Here is a 16885-nt window from a genome sequence, read left to right on the forward strand (position 1 = left end):
CCATTGTGGTAGCCCTTATATTCTCTTCCCTACCTCCCATCCTCCCATCACTGGTGAGAAATCATCAGGATTCAAAATCATTAAAATCAAAGATGAACGTAATATAATACCTGTTGATACCCTCTCCCTAATGTGTCATTGAACTTATATCCTCTATTAAAAAAAATAATCTCTGAAATCTTGTGGTTCATCTGTTTCAATAGACAGCGTTTCCTTTATAAACCCATATAGGAACAGACTTCAAAGTGCCTTTAAGTAAATTTGGAACATGAAACCTGTAGCTTTACCAGAACAAACTGGAAAAAATAAAGTTGGTTCAGTTTGCCACAGAAATGGAAACTCTGAACCCCAGTGAGGCCAGAGGCACACTTTAAACAGTCCCTATAACCCAAACTGCCTCCATTTTCACCCTACAGACAAAAGACCATAATGGTGAGAACAAATCAGACTTTTTATTAGCTCTGCCTTATTGAAAAGAGTGTTTGTTTGATATAGGGAAACACTCAGTTAATGTTTTATGCCATCCAGATGAGTTTTTATTAGTACATTTTTAATAATTAAAATAAGTGGATTTAACTGGAACTGGAAAACTGCAGAATAGGAAATGCCAAGGGGGACGAAGGTTGGAACAGTTAGCCACTTCTCTGACAAGAATAAATCTCTGCTTAACCCTGTTACAAGGCTATTTGGCACACTTTACTTCCTGATCTAACTTAGCAGGTACTTTCTAGTCTCCAGGGCACTGCCAACCCTCCCCTCCCAACTCCGACTTATTCTAGTAGTTCGAATGCCTTCTAGGCCTTTTCTTATAGTAAATAGAACTGATATTTTGGGAAACAATATTTAGTACCACTGAAAAACATTGCAATTGTTCATAGAGACAGACTTGGTAATCCACTGAGTCTAGACCTTTTTTTAAATATTTATTTATTTATTTTTTAGTCTTAGGCAGACACAACATCTTTGTTTGTATATGGTACTGAGGATGGAACCCGGGCCACACGCATGCCAGGCGAGCGCGCTACCGCTTGAGCCACATCCCCAGCCCCGAGTCTAGACCTTTGACTGTAACTATTTAGCTTATGTGGGATTAACAATTTACCTAGGAAATGAATCAATGTAGCATTTATTGCCAAATACTGCAGACCCCTTGGTTCACTTGCATAGATTTGTTCAGTCTCTGTGTGACAGAAAATATAACTATTATGAAAAGGAAAATGGAAGACAGTGAAGTTTGAGTTTCTTCATGCAGTTTGTGGGAATTATCTGCCTTCCTTATCAGCTGTCTCCACCTCTCTTTGATAAATCTACCCATTGCTCTATTGGGTTTTAGGAGAACAATCAGCAATATCTATCTTCCTAATTTGATAGCAAGTGAGACAAAAACACATAGCAGATAAAAACATCAGTAATACAACTGACTGGAGGACATAGCTGAAATATACATCCTCAGCTTTCTTTCTGATACCATCCCTTACCCTTAAATTAGGGAGCCTCACCCATCTAGTCACTTGCATAGAGGGACAAGCTCAAGCCTGCCCCACAAACTAAGATCAGACCATAATAAAAACCTAAGAAACTAACTAAATATGGCAAAGCAGAGCATTCTGTTTCTTTTTCAAAAACCTATTGCTTGGATGAGTCTTTCCTATTGATAGGACATAAAAGAGGGGCAAAGAGAAAGACCACAAGTGTTCCTATACAAGTGTTCAAGAAAAAGTGAGGGATACTATGTGGGTGGCTACCTACACAGACAGCAAAGTCTATGTATTAAAACGTGTATCTCCTTTTATAAGTGCATAATTATATTTTAAAGGATGAGCCACATATTCATATATTGGAATATAAATATAACTTTCATAAGTGCCTGACTGTACAATCCTTTCATTAAGACCTAAATAAAATGTCTTCTCTGCTCACTGGGTACCCCTAGTTTCTGGCAGAAAGAAAAGTATATCCATGTTGATGTCATAAAACTAATTACTACTTTTAAAAAAATTTGTGAGGTGGAGTTGTGGCTCAGCGATAGAGTGCTCGCCTAGCACGTGCGAGGCACTGGGTTCAATCCTCAGCATTACATAAAAATAAATAAATAAACAAATAAAATAAAGGTACTATGTCCATCTACAACTAAAAAAAGTTCACTCTAAAATAGACCATATATTATGCTGCAAAGCAACTCTTAGCAAATATAAAAAAAGTAGAGATATTAACTTGCATTCTATCAGATCATAATGGAATGAAATTAGAAATCAATGATAAAATAAAAAATAAAAGCTACTCTAACACCCGAAGACTAAATAATATTCTACTGATGAACAATGGATTGTAAAAGACATCAAGGAAGAGATTAAAAAACTCTTAGAGGTGAATAAGAGCACAGATACAACATATCAAAATCTCTGGGACACTATGAAGGCAGTGCTAAGAGGAAAGTTCATGCATGGAGTTCATTCCTTAAAAGAAGAAGTCAACAGATAAATGACTTAACATTACATCTCAAAGCCCTAGAAAAAGAAGAACAAATCAACAACAAAAGCAGTAGAAGAGAGAAAACAATTAAAATCAATGACCTTGAAACAAAAACAATTGGAAAAATCAATAAAACAAAAAGTTGTTTCTTTGAAAAAATAAAGAAAATTAACAGACCCTTAGCCATGCTAACAAAGAGATGGAGAGAGAAAACTCAAATTACTAACATACATGATGAAAAAGGAAGTATCACAACAGACACTACAGAAATACAGAAGATAATTAGAAGTTATTTTGAAAACTTGTACTCCAATAAAATAGAAAATATCAAAGGCATCGACAAATTTCTAGAGTAATATGATTTGCCAAAATTGAATCAGAATGATATACACAATTTAAACAGATCAGTTTCAATTGATGAAATTGAGGACACCATCAAAAGCCTACCAATCAAGAAAACCCCAGGACTGGATGGATACACAGCCAAGTTCTACAAAACCTTTAAAGAGGAAGTAATACCAATACTCTTCAATTTATTTCAGGAAATAGAAAAAGAGGGAGCACTTCCAAACTCATTTTATGAGGCCAATATCACCCTGATTCCAAAACCAGGCAAAGACACATCAAAGAAAGAAAACTTTAGACCAATATCTCCAATGAACATAGATGCAAAAATCCTCAATAAAATTTTAGCAAATTGAATACAAAAACATATCAAGAAGATAGTGCACCATGATGAAGTGGGGTTCATCCCAGGGATGCAAGTTTGGTTCAACATACGGAAATCAATAAATGTAATTCATCACATCAATAGACTTAAAGATAAGAACCATATAATCATCTCAATAGATGCAGAAAAAGTATTCAACAAAATACAGCACTCCTTCTTGTTTAAAACACTAGAAAAACTAGGGATAACAGGAACATATCTCAACATTGTAAAAGCTATCTATGTTAAGCCCCAGGCCAACATCATTCTAAATGGAGAAAAATTGAAAGCATTCCCTCTAAAAACTAGAACAAGACAGTCTCTTTCACCACTTCTATTTAACATAGTTCTTGAGACACTGGCCAGAGCAATTAGACACGAAAGATATTAAAGTGATACGGATAGGTAAAGAAGAAATCAAATTAGCATTATTTACTGATAATATGTTTCTATACTTAGAAGACCCAAAATATTCCACCAGAAAACTTCTAGAACTAGAAAATGAATTCAGCAAAGTAGCAGTATACCAGATCAACACTATAAATCAAAGGCATTTCTGTATATCAATAACAAATCCTCTAACAGGGAAACAGGGAAAACTACCCCATTTACAATAGACTCAAAAATAAAATAAAATACTTGGGAATCAACTTAACAAAAGAGGTGAAAGACCTCTAAAATGGAAGCTACAGAACACTAAAGAAAGAAATTAAAAAAGACCTTAAAAGATGGAAAGATCTACCTTGTTCTTGGATAGACAGAATTAATATTGTCAAAATGGCCATACTACCAAAAACACTATGCATATTTAATGCAATTCCAATCAAAATCCCAGTGACATTCCTCATAGAAATAGAAAAAGCAGTCATGAAATTCATCTGGAAAAATAAGAGACCCAGAATAGCTAAATCAAATCTTAGCAAGAAGAGTGAAGCAGGTGGCATTACTATACCAGACCTTAAACTATACTACACAGAAATAGTAACAAAACCAGCATGGTATTGGCACCAATATACACTTGTAGACCAATGGTACAGAATAGAGGACACAGAGACTAACCTACCAACTTACAGTTATTTATATTAGACAAAGGCACCAAAAACGTATATTGGAGAAAAGATATCTTCTTCAACAAATGGTTCTGGGAAAACTGGAAATCCATATGCAACAAAATGAAATTAAACCCCTATTTCTCACCATGCACAAAACTCAACTCAAAGTGGGTCAAGGTCCTAGGAATTAAAGCAGAAACACTGCCATCTATTAGAAGAAAAAGTAGGCCCAAATCTGCATCATGTCGGATTAGGCCCCAAATTCTTTAATAAGACTCTTATAGTGCAAGAATTAATATAAAAAATCAATACATAGATGGATTCAAACTAAAAAGCTTCTTCTCAGCAAAAGAAACAATCAGTGAGGTGAATAAAAAGCCTACAATTTGGGAACAAGTTTTTACTATACACATGTCAGATAGAGCACTAATCTCTAGGATATATAAAGAACTCAAAAATCTTAACACCAAAACCACAAATAACCCAATCAATAAATGGGCCAAGGAACTGAACAGACACTTCTCAGAAGATGATATACAATCAGCCAACAAATATTTGAAAAAAATGTTCAACATCTTTAGCAATTAGAGAATTACAAATCAAAACTACTCTAAGATATCATCTCACTCCAATCAGAATGGCAGCTATTATGAAGACAAACAACAATAAGTATTGGCAAGGATGTGGGGAAAAAGGCACACTCATACACTGTTGGTGGGACTGCAAATTGGTGCACCAAATATGGAAAGCAGTATAGAGAATCCTTGGAAAACTGGGAATGGAACCACCATTTGACACAGCTATCCTTCTCCTTGGTCTATACCCAAAAGACTTAAAGACAGCATACTACAGAAACACAGTCACATCAATGTTTATAGCAGCACAATTCACAATAGCTAAACTTCGGAACCAACCTTCAGTAAATGAATGGATAAAGAAAATGTGGTGTATATACACAATGGAATATTATTCAGCATTAAAAGAAAATAAAATCATGGCATTTGCAGGTAAATGGATGGAGTTGGAGAAGATAATGGTAAGTAAAGTTAACTAGTCCCCCCCAAAAATGTCGAATATTTTCTCTGATTTAAGGATGCTGATTCTCACAACCTTAATTGCTGATCTGAATCTCTGAACCTGGGTTCTGTGAATGAAATGGAGGTTTCCCTGACATGCATCATTTATCCATTCTCATCCCTGAATATTCTATTAAAATGTACTCCATTTAATTCTACAAGCTCCTTCACTCCATCATTTAGAAAGTTCTTGAAAGTCTATTGCTAGCAGACAAGTCTTAAGAAAGTGGCAGTAATTTCACATTATATTTCCTCCACTCTCTGGTAAATGCATTTACCTTCATATTTGCACTCAATGAAAATGTGATTTGCTGGGTTGGGTCTGTAGCTCAGTGGTAGAATACTTGCCTTGAATATGTGAAACACTGTGTTTGATCCTCAGCATCACATACAAATCAATTAATAAACAAAGATATTATGTCCATGTACAACTAAAAATATCTTTTATAAATGTGATTTGCTAAATTAATGTAAGTTATCATTTTTTCAAGTTCTGTATATATTTACAAGTTCTGTATATATTTTCTAATAGTCCTCCCATGGATTATCTGCACCATTACAAATACTATGTGTGCATGTGCTTATTCACTTGCTACAGCTCAACATACCAACAGGTCTTTAATGACTGCTTTGATCCCAAGGATGATGAACATGTAAAGATGTCTCTCTTGGCTATTTGCATTTAGGTCCTTAACATTGGATAATAAACCAGTTTTCCCACTTGGACTCTTGTTTTCTGATAATGCCAGATTCACAACTTTGGTTCTAGAGTGTCAATTCTTAGCCAAATATTTTTCAATGGCATAGTAACATTAGGAAAATTAGATGCTTCTTATATAACATGGGATTTGGCTCTTTGAAACTCAATTCTTTTTCCAATAACAATAATGCTGTATAATAATATTTTTATAGTTATTAGCCCAAAATAAGTGTTGTACCAAAGGATGAGTTTCATTCTGATATTTTCATATGTGCATATAACATGCTTTCATCATTATCCACCTTCCCTACCACTCTCACTTAACACCCATTTCTGCTTTTTCTGGTCCCATTCCCCTTTCCTAATAGTCCCCTTTTAATTTTTTATTATTTTTAAGCTCCTTCCTTCCTTCCTTCCTTTCTTTTTTTGTACCAGGGATTGAACCCAGGGGCACTTACCCATTAATCCATATCCATCCCTGTTTTGTATTTTATTTAGAGACAGGATCTTGCTGAGTTGCTTAGGGCTTCACTAAAATTGCTGAGGCTGGCTTTGAACTTGAAATCCTCCTGCCTCAGTCACCAGAGTTGCTGGGATTACAGATATGTCTCTAATTCTTTTTCTTTTTCTTTAAATTTTGAGACTGGGTTTTGCTAAATTGCCCAGGTTAGCCTGAAACTTGTGATCCTCCTGCCTCAGCCCCCTTATACTTTCATGTCATCTTCTTCCCCTAAATTCCACATATGAGAGAAAACCTGCAATACTTGTCTTTCTAAATCTGGCTTACTTATTTTAACATGATGATCTCCAGTTTCCATCCTGAAAATAACATGATTTCATTTTTCTTTATGGCAGAATAATACTCCATAATATGTATACATACAACATTTTCTTTATCCATTCATCTACTGATGGGCATCTAGGCTGCTTCTATAACTTGGTTATTGTGAACAGTGCCCTGATAAACATGGGTATATACTTTTGAGATGGAATCTCACTATGTTGCCCAGGCTAGCCTTGAATTCCTGGGGTCAAGTGATCCTCCTACCTCAGCCTCCTGAATAACTGGAGTTTCAGGTGCATGCCACCACAACCACCTCATGGTAATTCTTAATGTATTTGTATCATTGCATACTATCAAGGGCCATTACAACTTTGTAGTACACTAAAAATTGTCTCCTCATGTTTCTAGATTTCCTTTCAAGCCCTCCTTGTCACTGATCCTCCTTCCAGGTGCTTAGGGCTCACATGTCACCTCCAGAATTTTTAGAGATGCCCACATGCTATCTTTCTCAGGCCTGTCATTTCTGCCTGCATTCTAGACCTTTTCATCCTATTATATTCTTAGTCCTCTTTAAAAGTTCCCATTGCATTTTAACAACTATCTTCTGTAGCTCTTTTTCCCAAAGAAATATCATTAATGGTAGGAATGTCATAAAAAATGGCAGATCACGAGGAGTCATCTGGGAGCAGGAGTCTTTTGATCACCCTTCAGATCACACCATGTGGGTGGATGCCTACATGGAAGACCAAGTCTATGTATTAATAGTGCATAATTATATTTTAAAGGATGAGCTACATATTCACATATTTGAATATAAATTTAATTTTCATAAGGGCATATCTGTACAAACCCTTCATTAGGACCTCAGTAAATGTTTCTCAGCTCAATTAGTACCCCTAGTCTCCGAAAGTAAGGAAAGTGTATCCATGTGGATCTCATAAAATTAATTACTATTTTCTGGTTTTATAAAAGCTAAGTTAGATAAAAGCTTAAGTAAATGATGATCTGAACCTCTGAATTTGTATCCTATTAAGTTGTTCAGGCTGGGTTGTACCCACTGCCATCTTTCACTTGGTAACTTCAAAACATCACCTTTGAGCCTCCCTTGAACTCAAAAACTGGCCTGGTTTAGAGCAGACCCTTGGAATGACTCCTTATCACAAACCTACTTCCTTCACCTTTGATTAGTTTCTTGGTCCTAAGGAGCTCAAGACTAGCTTGGGAGCCCAGGGTATGGTGCTAAGTATCTATAAACCCCACCTTCAACCCCACAGCCTTGTATCATTTGCTATTGTGCCACTTGTATAATGTTTATGTCTATAACTCAATGTGTAGCTGTCTTAGTCTGTATTCCAATGCTATAACAGAACACAATGCAGGGGAAGAGAATAGAAGTTCATTGTATTACTCAATAGGGAATGAAGGGAATGGAGCAGAGATGGGAACAGGAAAGACAGTAAAATGAATCAGACATAACTTTCCTATGGTCATATATGAATAAACAACAGTGTAACTTCACATCATTTACAACCACAAGAATGGGATCCTAATTAGAATAAGTTATACTCCTTGTATGTATAATAGGTCAAAATACACTCTACTGTCATGCATATCTAAAAAGAATAAAAAAATAATAAAATAATTTAAAAATTTAAAAAAGAAGATTGAAAAAACAGAACACCACAGACTGGGTAAATTATAAATAATGGTCATTTATTTGGTAAATGGGTCTGGAAGCTGGAAGTCCAAGATCAAGAGACCATATCTGGTGAGGGCCTTTTTGTACATTATAACATGGCAGAAGGCATCCTATGGTGAAAGAGTATGTGAGAGAGAGGAACAGGGGCTGAATTTTACCCTTTAATAACCAATCCACTCTGGCAGCAATGGCCTTAATCCATTCAGGAGGGTGCAGCCCCTGTGATCTAACTACTTCTTTTTTTGCAGGGGGTGGTACCAGGGATTGAACTCAGGGGCACTTGACCCCTGAGCCACATCCCTAGCCCTGTTTTGTATTTTATTTAGAGATAGAGTTTCACTGAGTTGCTCAGTGCCTCATTAAGTTGCTGAGGCTGGCTTTGGACTTGTGATCCTCCTGCCTCAGCCTCCCAGCTGCTGAGATCATTGGCATGAGCCACTGTGACCAGCCCCTAACCACTTCTTAAAGGTCCCACCTTTCAACAATGTTGCATTGGGGATTAAATTTCCAACATCTGAATTTTGGGGGGCACAAATAAACCATAACACTAGGAAAATTTGGAATAAACAAAAGTTGACTGTATATCTCCAATGGAAATTATGCATTTTTGGGGGAACATTCTTCTGGGCTACTCAACTCCAGCCTTTCATTTTATTTGAGCTACTACAAAACTCTATAATTAGGGGCTGGGGATATAGCTCAGTTGGTATAGTGCTTGTCTCACATGCACAGGGCCTGGGTTCAATCCCCAGCACCACACACATGAAAAAAAAAACCTGTATAAGTTGTAGAAAAATATATATGTTGTTGTTGTTGTTGGGGGTTCAATTGACTTTTCTCTCCCCTCCTATGGAAAATGACAGTTTTTAAAAATTATTTGCAATTTTCCTCTACTTCATATAAATATGTGCATCTTTACTCATTTGAACTGGTTGTAGCTTCTTACCTGTTTTTTTTTTTGTTAATAATGAGTTTAATAAGATCTTTAATGTGTGTTCATGTTATATCTGCATGAACATTATAATTAACAAGTGTAAGCTCATTGCAGGCAGAGGCTTTGTAGGAACTGGAGTGGTTAGTGCCTTCCACTGATTGGCTCTACACCTTGGGCAAATTATTTAACTGTTCTGTGCATCAGGATCCAACTATGGGCCAACATAGTAAGAATTCCTCCTTAATCTAACCTAAAAATTTGCCATAAGATAAAATGAATCCATATATGAAAAAGAATTGTACAAACTAGAAAGTGTTAAACAAATATAGAGTCTTCAACCTTTCCCTTCCTACTCAAAATGTTGCCTATGCTTTAAGACAGCATGATTCTTACTTCTACCATATGAATACTTGTTTGCCTACTTAAGCCACATAGTAGTTACCCTTCCCTGAGCTCATATTGTATGCATATGAGTTTATATGAGCAATGTCATACCAAAAAATTAATTAAATGATTTCATGTGTGTTAATTTTATATCCTAGGGTTGATTGCAGGGTCCTTTGTAGCCAGGACAATGCCTTCAAATTATTTTGTATTTCCTGTTCTATCTAGTAGTTCTAAGTCCCTGGCAAGATAAACCTTTGAAATGGAATATTATTGTGATGTAAATGCAGTATACTTATTTTGTAGTGCTATGCACTCAAGTGAAGCTGAGGAGGAGGAGGCTGAAGGCAATTAGTACAATCACCACCAATTGGGAATTTACATAATAGAAAAAATGATTCAGGATTATTCTGCCTTCAGAAAAGTGAGAAGAATAGCTGATTGTTATTGAACTATTACTGTGTGTTTGGTACTGTTGTAAATTGTACTTTATATTAACCCACTTGAACCTCACAACAACTGTCTGAGGTAGGTGCTGTTATTATCTCCTGTATTACAAATGAGGAAATTGAGACACAGAGATTAGACATCTTCCCCAAGGTCACCCAGCTAGTGAGTGGAGGTTAGCTCTAGGGTCTGAGCTTTTGACTATTACACTGAGAATTTAAAAAATAAATAAGAGTTTTCTGTGGGAATAAGAAGTTTTATATTACTTTTTGATTATCTTTTTAATGTGAGACTAAGGAATTATAATAAGAAGGTAGAAATAAGGAATAACAAAGATTTTTTTAAGGAAGAAAGAATATGATCAGAATACCTTGGGAAAATCATTTAACCCCTTAGTAAAATTGTTGTGGGTATGAAATAATTTATGTAAAGTACATAAATTAGAGCTAGAGTTGTAGTTCAGTGGTAGAGTGTTTGCCTAGCATGTTAAGGGAGGCACTGGGTTCAATCTCAGCACCACATAAAAATAAATAAAATAGCCTTGATATAATGAGAGCAACTATGAACAGAGCAGGGAGGAAGAGCAGGAAGAAAAGATTAACATTAAACAGAGACATGAGATGGGAGGGAAAGGGAGAGAAAAGGGAAATTGCATGGAAATGAAGGGAGACCCTCATTGCTCTACAAAATTACATATAAGAGGTTGTGAGGGGAATGGGAAAATAAACAAGGAGAGAAATGAATTACAGTAGATGGGGTAGAGAGAGAAGATGGGAGGGGAGGGGAGGGGGGATAGTAGGGGATAGGAAAGGTAGCAGAATACAACAATTACTAATAGGACATTATGTAAAATTGTGGATGTGTAACCGACGTGATTCTGCAATCTGCATTTGGGGTAAAACTGGGGGTTCATAACCCACTTCAATCTAATGTATGAAATATGATATGTCAAGAGCTTTGTAATGTTGTGAACAACCAATAAAAAAATAAAATTAAAAAAAATTAAAAATAAATAAATAAATAAATAAAATAGATATCGTGTCCATCTACAGCTAAAAAATACTTTAAAAAATAAAATGCATAAATTAGTACCTGGCACATAGTAAGCCCTCAATAACTAATATTGTTTTTTTTATTTTAAAATTCTTATTTTCTGTTAGTATTGTTAGTTAGAGCAGATGAAGATGTTATCATTGTGTCTACTTGGAAACTCACAAATTAGCTTACCACGGTTTCATGGATGGTGGCAGAAGACATGAGACTACTGGTTTAAGAATAAAGGATTTTACTTAGAACACAGCTAAAACACAAGCTTCAGCAAATTTGTATCAGTTCACCTTTTTCTCAATGGATGACACATGGGAACCCACGTGGATGCTGAGCATACAGTGGGTTTGAATCAGAGTCAAGAAACAACTTTAGACATTCATAGCTTTATTGAAGGTAATAAGCAAATCTGTTCTTTATCCAGAAAGAGATGTTACCTCCTCTGTCAAGGTTATATTCTGCAAATACATGTCTGAGAAATGGCCAGGTGAAGATCAGTCAGGGCTTTGCATTATTGGCATACCTAGCAAAAGCAGGCAAGGAGGCTCAGGAACCATGGCAGGTTGCCCTTCACAACAACCATTATCATCATCATCATTATATTTTTATTCATTACTATTATGACCAGGAATAAAATAGGATGACTTTTCCCCATGTTTATATCTACACACATATCCCATAGTCTATCTACTCTCGTATAATCTTATCTTAACTAATCACATCTTCAATGACCTCATTTGCATATGAGTTTACATTTCAAGGTGCTGGCAGACTTCTAGGACTTCAATATGTCTTTTTGAGAAAATAATTCAAGTCATAACATTGATTAACTGTTTTACAGAAAATAAAATCGAGGCAAGAGAACATTAAAAATTACCCATGGCCACTGCTCTAAATTCCATGCCATTCTGAATTTGGACCCTTCCCCATTTTTCTATTTATTTATTTATTTGTTTATTTATTTATTTATTTAACCAGGGATTGAACCCAGTGGTGCTTAACCATTGAGCAATATCCCCATCACTTTAAAAAATATTTTTATTAGAGACAGAATCTCACTAAGTTTCTTAGAGCTTCACTAAATTTCTGAGGCTGGCTTTGAACTTGTGATACTCCCAAGCCTCTGGGATTATAGGCATGCATCACTGCACCCAGCTCTTCCATCTTTAAGAACTTCTGCAGGCTTCCCCTTGTCTAACTACTTGAACTTCTGACCCATCCTCTATGTTGACTTAGTATCAGATCGCACACCTTCCTGTGTCCTGTTCTGCTGGTTGATCCATGCCTATGGGCTATGGGAGGCATTCCCCATGTCTCTGAATACTCCAAGGTGAAGACATGGTAGACATTGGAGCACACTTGTGTTTTTGCTTCAAAATTAACTCAGAATGAGCCTCCCAGAGAACATGTAGGCCAGTAGAAAATTAACATAGACAGTATTCATATATAAAAGAGTTTACTGCAAAAATCTTCTTAGAACAGCAAGAAAGTCATCATAATATTATTTTAACTGATACAAAACAAAACTAACATACCTGGAAGAGCACTTTTTCAGACTATCACAGGGCAAGTATGAGCTAGTGAGACCTTTCAGCTTAAAGGCTTTTCTGGCTCAAGGGATTTGCTCACGTTCCTCTGCCATTATAAAACCACAGGTGATTCAGAGCTTCTTTTAGTGGATTAGTGTTTCAAAAGCCAAAGCCTCTGGGCAAGCAAACTTTCCCTCATTCTCCTTGGAACTTATTTTTTTCTTAATTGCTGAAGGCATTTCATGTACTAATTGGGAAATTCTTATCTTCTGGTGTGCATTCAACTGCACAATACTTACATAAAGGCTATATCAAGTTCATATCTATCACTGAGTGCACTTAACAGTGTTATTTTATATTATTAAAAATGCTCAGCACCTAAAACCTCTTGTTGCATTTATGTTTAGAAAATGTCAACTATATAAAGGGAGGAGAAAAGATCTAAGGCTGATAATTAGTTGAATTCCCACAATGTAGAAAAAAATCAAGACACTTTCAAAGCCCCTAAAGAACCTATAAAAGGAAAAGTCTTCCATAGCATTTATATTTGTGCCATCAATTTTCAAAACTAATAAACTGGCATGATTACTTAAGTAACGTGCAGACACAGCCCCATCCAAGTCACAGTATGCCTAGTCAAGAAAACTTAAGGAACCAGTAGCTCTGATGTCTCAGCAAATGCTATCTATAGTGTTAGTCTGTATTGGATCCCTCCTTCTGTCAGATGGGAGATGGACAAAGTGTAGAAACAACAACTGGATAACTGTAATAGAAACATAACAGATCACCATTTTCCTGTGGCTATAATGTGAAAAGCCAAAAAAGAATAGTCAGGCTTTCCAGGTGTCCTGGAAGATGCCATGGACCAAAGTCATGACAACATGTACAGTTACAAGGGCAACATGTCAGAGCTAAATAGGAAAGCTAAAATCTAGAATCAGAGTAAGAGCAAAACAAAACAAACACCAATGACGTCCACAACAATCTAAGAAGCAAAGAATACTTGAGTGAATTAAATTAAACATTAAGAAATTCTAGAGACAAAGTGAGTGCAAAAGTCTCTCAAATTTTTACACTCAATCATAGCACAAGCTTAAATGAGTTAGTATCCAGAGATCATACAAAAGTGACTTGACTAGAAGAAAGAGTTCGGCTTATCTGTACTCATATTGGACTCTTGCCTTATTTCTTCTAGCTTGGTGCTCACCTTTCTTTCTTATACCTGCATACCTGATTTGATAATCTCAAAATCCTAATACCTCTAGACCTAGTACCCTGCCACCCCCTCACTACATTGTCTCTCTTTGAACTTCAATCTCTGTTTATTTCCTGATATACATCTAAATGCTTTGGGAATAGCCAAATGCTTCTAAGTCAGTCCTTCTAAGTGTCTGGGGAACCCAACTACAGTCCTTAATGAGATCCAGCTGATGCCCCTTATCTGCTTATTTATTGCCTACTGTTAGACCTTACCAATGTGCTACACAATGGTCCAGATGGCCTCTCTTTGCACAATAAATGCTTATTGAATTTAACTTTCTGATATCTGATATAAGAGAGATTATATGCAAAAATAGGCATGGGCATGGTTATGAAAATAGGATACTTTTGCTTCTCAGTTGATGTAGTAGGTATACTTTTCTCAATTCCTTCCACTAAGTACAACTAAAAACCCTGGATAAAACAAATATAAGAGGACTCTGGAAGGTAGAGAGATTAAAGAAAACCAACTGGAGACTCTGGAACTCAAGGAATGACACTATGTTATGGGGACAAGTTCTCAGCCCTCACATCTCCTGGTGAGAGAACTTCTATTATCTTCATGGTATACGTTCCCAGATGCTGCAACATTTACTCAGTACTCATGTCTTTTTCTTTCTCTCTTATGGAAGCACCCATCCCCAAATGACTTTACAATCTGTTCTTCCAGTTGTAAATTGAACCAGACTTCAATTTAAAAGGGAACTCGAAAGCTGCTTGCCCAAACTCATGTTGCCCCCTCTCACCTTTGAAGCAGCCAGAGCAGTCCCCGACCCTTTGTCCTTACAGTAGTAAGGAGTTCCTAAACTTAGAGGGGGCAAAATTAGAAGCCAAAATTAGACAAGCAGTCGGTATAGATAGGAAAATCAAGTCAGGTCAGATCAAGGAGGTCAATTTTGAGTGAGTCCAATAAGTTGGAGACTGTCCCCTGAAGGATTGAAATATTAATTCCTTCACAGCCCTTCCTTCACCCTTATCAAGAACCTGCCCCTGCTCCAGTCTGTTGCCAGGATAACCTGTCCCAGTAATTGCCCCTCCCTACAGGGAGCCATAGGTTGGATGATTTACTTGGATTTTCTTTTTGCTTCACATTTCTCAGAGTTGGAACTGACAAAGCAGGCAACCCAGAAGCACCAACAACACAGAAAAACAAATCTAATTATTTAAGCCATCTCTTAGGACTTCCCAGGAAAGGGAAGCTTTAGTAAGACAGAAAACTTTTAGACAGTAACTTCTTTGCTCTAGCAAAACACCACAGAATAAATATCTCTCCTGCCCTAATGCCAGCAAAGGTCAACTGACAATTCTAGACTTACATCCTACACCCCCACTTACAGCAAGCCAAGTAGAGATACCAGACTTTCATGTCAGCTAACCAATAATGATTCCTCCTCCTTTCCCTTGGTGTTTGTGGAGACCACTAGAAAGAGCCAAACTTTCCTCAGTAAGAGGAAGCCCTCAATTTCAAGTGTGAACCAAAGCCAAATGAGAAACCTGGACTTGTACTTTCACCTGAAAGATATAGTGACGCTCCACCCCTTCCCCTTCTAAAGCAATGTCTCAGAAAGCCATCTAAAATAGAAGTCTAAAGTGAGATTCTTTGTCTCTTGGTATAATATTAAACTTCTCGGATTTTAATAATAAATCATTCATATCAAGAACCAAGACAATTTCAAACTGAATGAGAAAATTCAATAGCCACCAATACTGAGATGAAAAAGACATTAGAATGATCTGGCAAAGCTTTTAAAGTAGTCATGGTTATAATGCTTTCTATGTTCAATCATAAACACACTTGCAACAAGTGAAAAATTGGAGAATCTCATAAAAAAAACTAGGAGAGGTAAAGTAAACCAAATATATATTTTAGAGCTTAAAAACATAATAACAGGATTTAAAAAGGACTTCTAAGATGAGTTCAAAACAGGATAGAATGGATAAATTAACTATAACATAGAACAAAAAGTATTACCCAGTATGAACAAACAAGAATGAATAGACTGAAAAGAAAAGGAACATACATGCAAGGACCAATGAATCTATAACAAAAGGCCAAACATTCATGTCATCAGAGTTTTATAAAAGAGGAGAAAGTGAGCAAGGCTAAAGACAAACAAAAACAAAGGATAAACCTTCCCCAATTTGTCAAGAGACATAAATCTGCAGATGAAATTCAAGAAAATGAACAAAGCCCAAACAAGATAAGCTGAAATGAAATCCACTCAAAGTTACATCAATTTAAACTTCCAAAAACTAAAATCAAAGGAAAAATTTGAAATCTGCCAGAGAAAAACAACATATTACACATGGAGTAAGAACAATTCTTATGACAGCAAATTTCAAATCAGAAAACATGAAGGCCTGAAGGAAGTGGCACAATATTTTTCAAGTTTTGAAAGAATTGTCAACCCAGAATCCTAGACCCAGAAAAAAAAAATATCCTTCAGGGAAGGGAAGATGGCAGAATGAGTTATGCTTAGGCGGTCTGGCTACCTGATGTCTGGTTTCTGGGCCCAGGGCAGACTGGCCCTGGGATAGCTGTTTGTGTTTGCTGGACCATGTGAGAATCGTTATCACACACAAAGAACACTTGCCTGACATTTAGACGCTTTTGTATTCATCTCAAAACAAAATTCTGAAATCAGGATGTGGCAGGTATTTCTATGTTGTCTTCTAGAGCGGGTAGTCCTGCTTCTTTTATCCAGCCATTTTCCCTATTGAAATGTGCATACCTTTCTACACATTACCTTCATGGTTTGAAATGGAAAAGATTGCTTTTCTTTTGTTCCACC

Source organism: Spermophilus citellus, assembly GCF_964194105.1.
Source record: "Spermophilus citellus genome assembly, chromosome: X".
NCBI classification, from domain to species: Eukaryota; Metazoa; Chordata; class Mammalia; order Rodentia; family Sciuridae; genus Spermophilus; species Spermophilus citellus.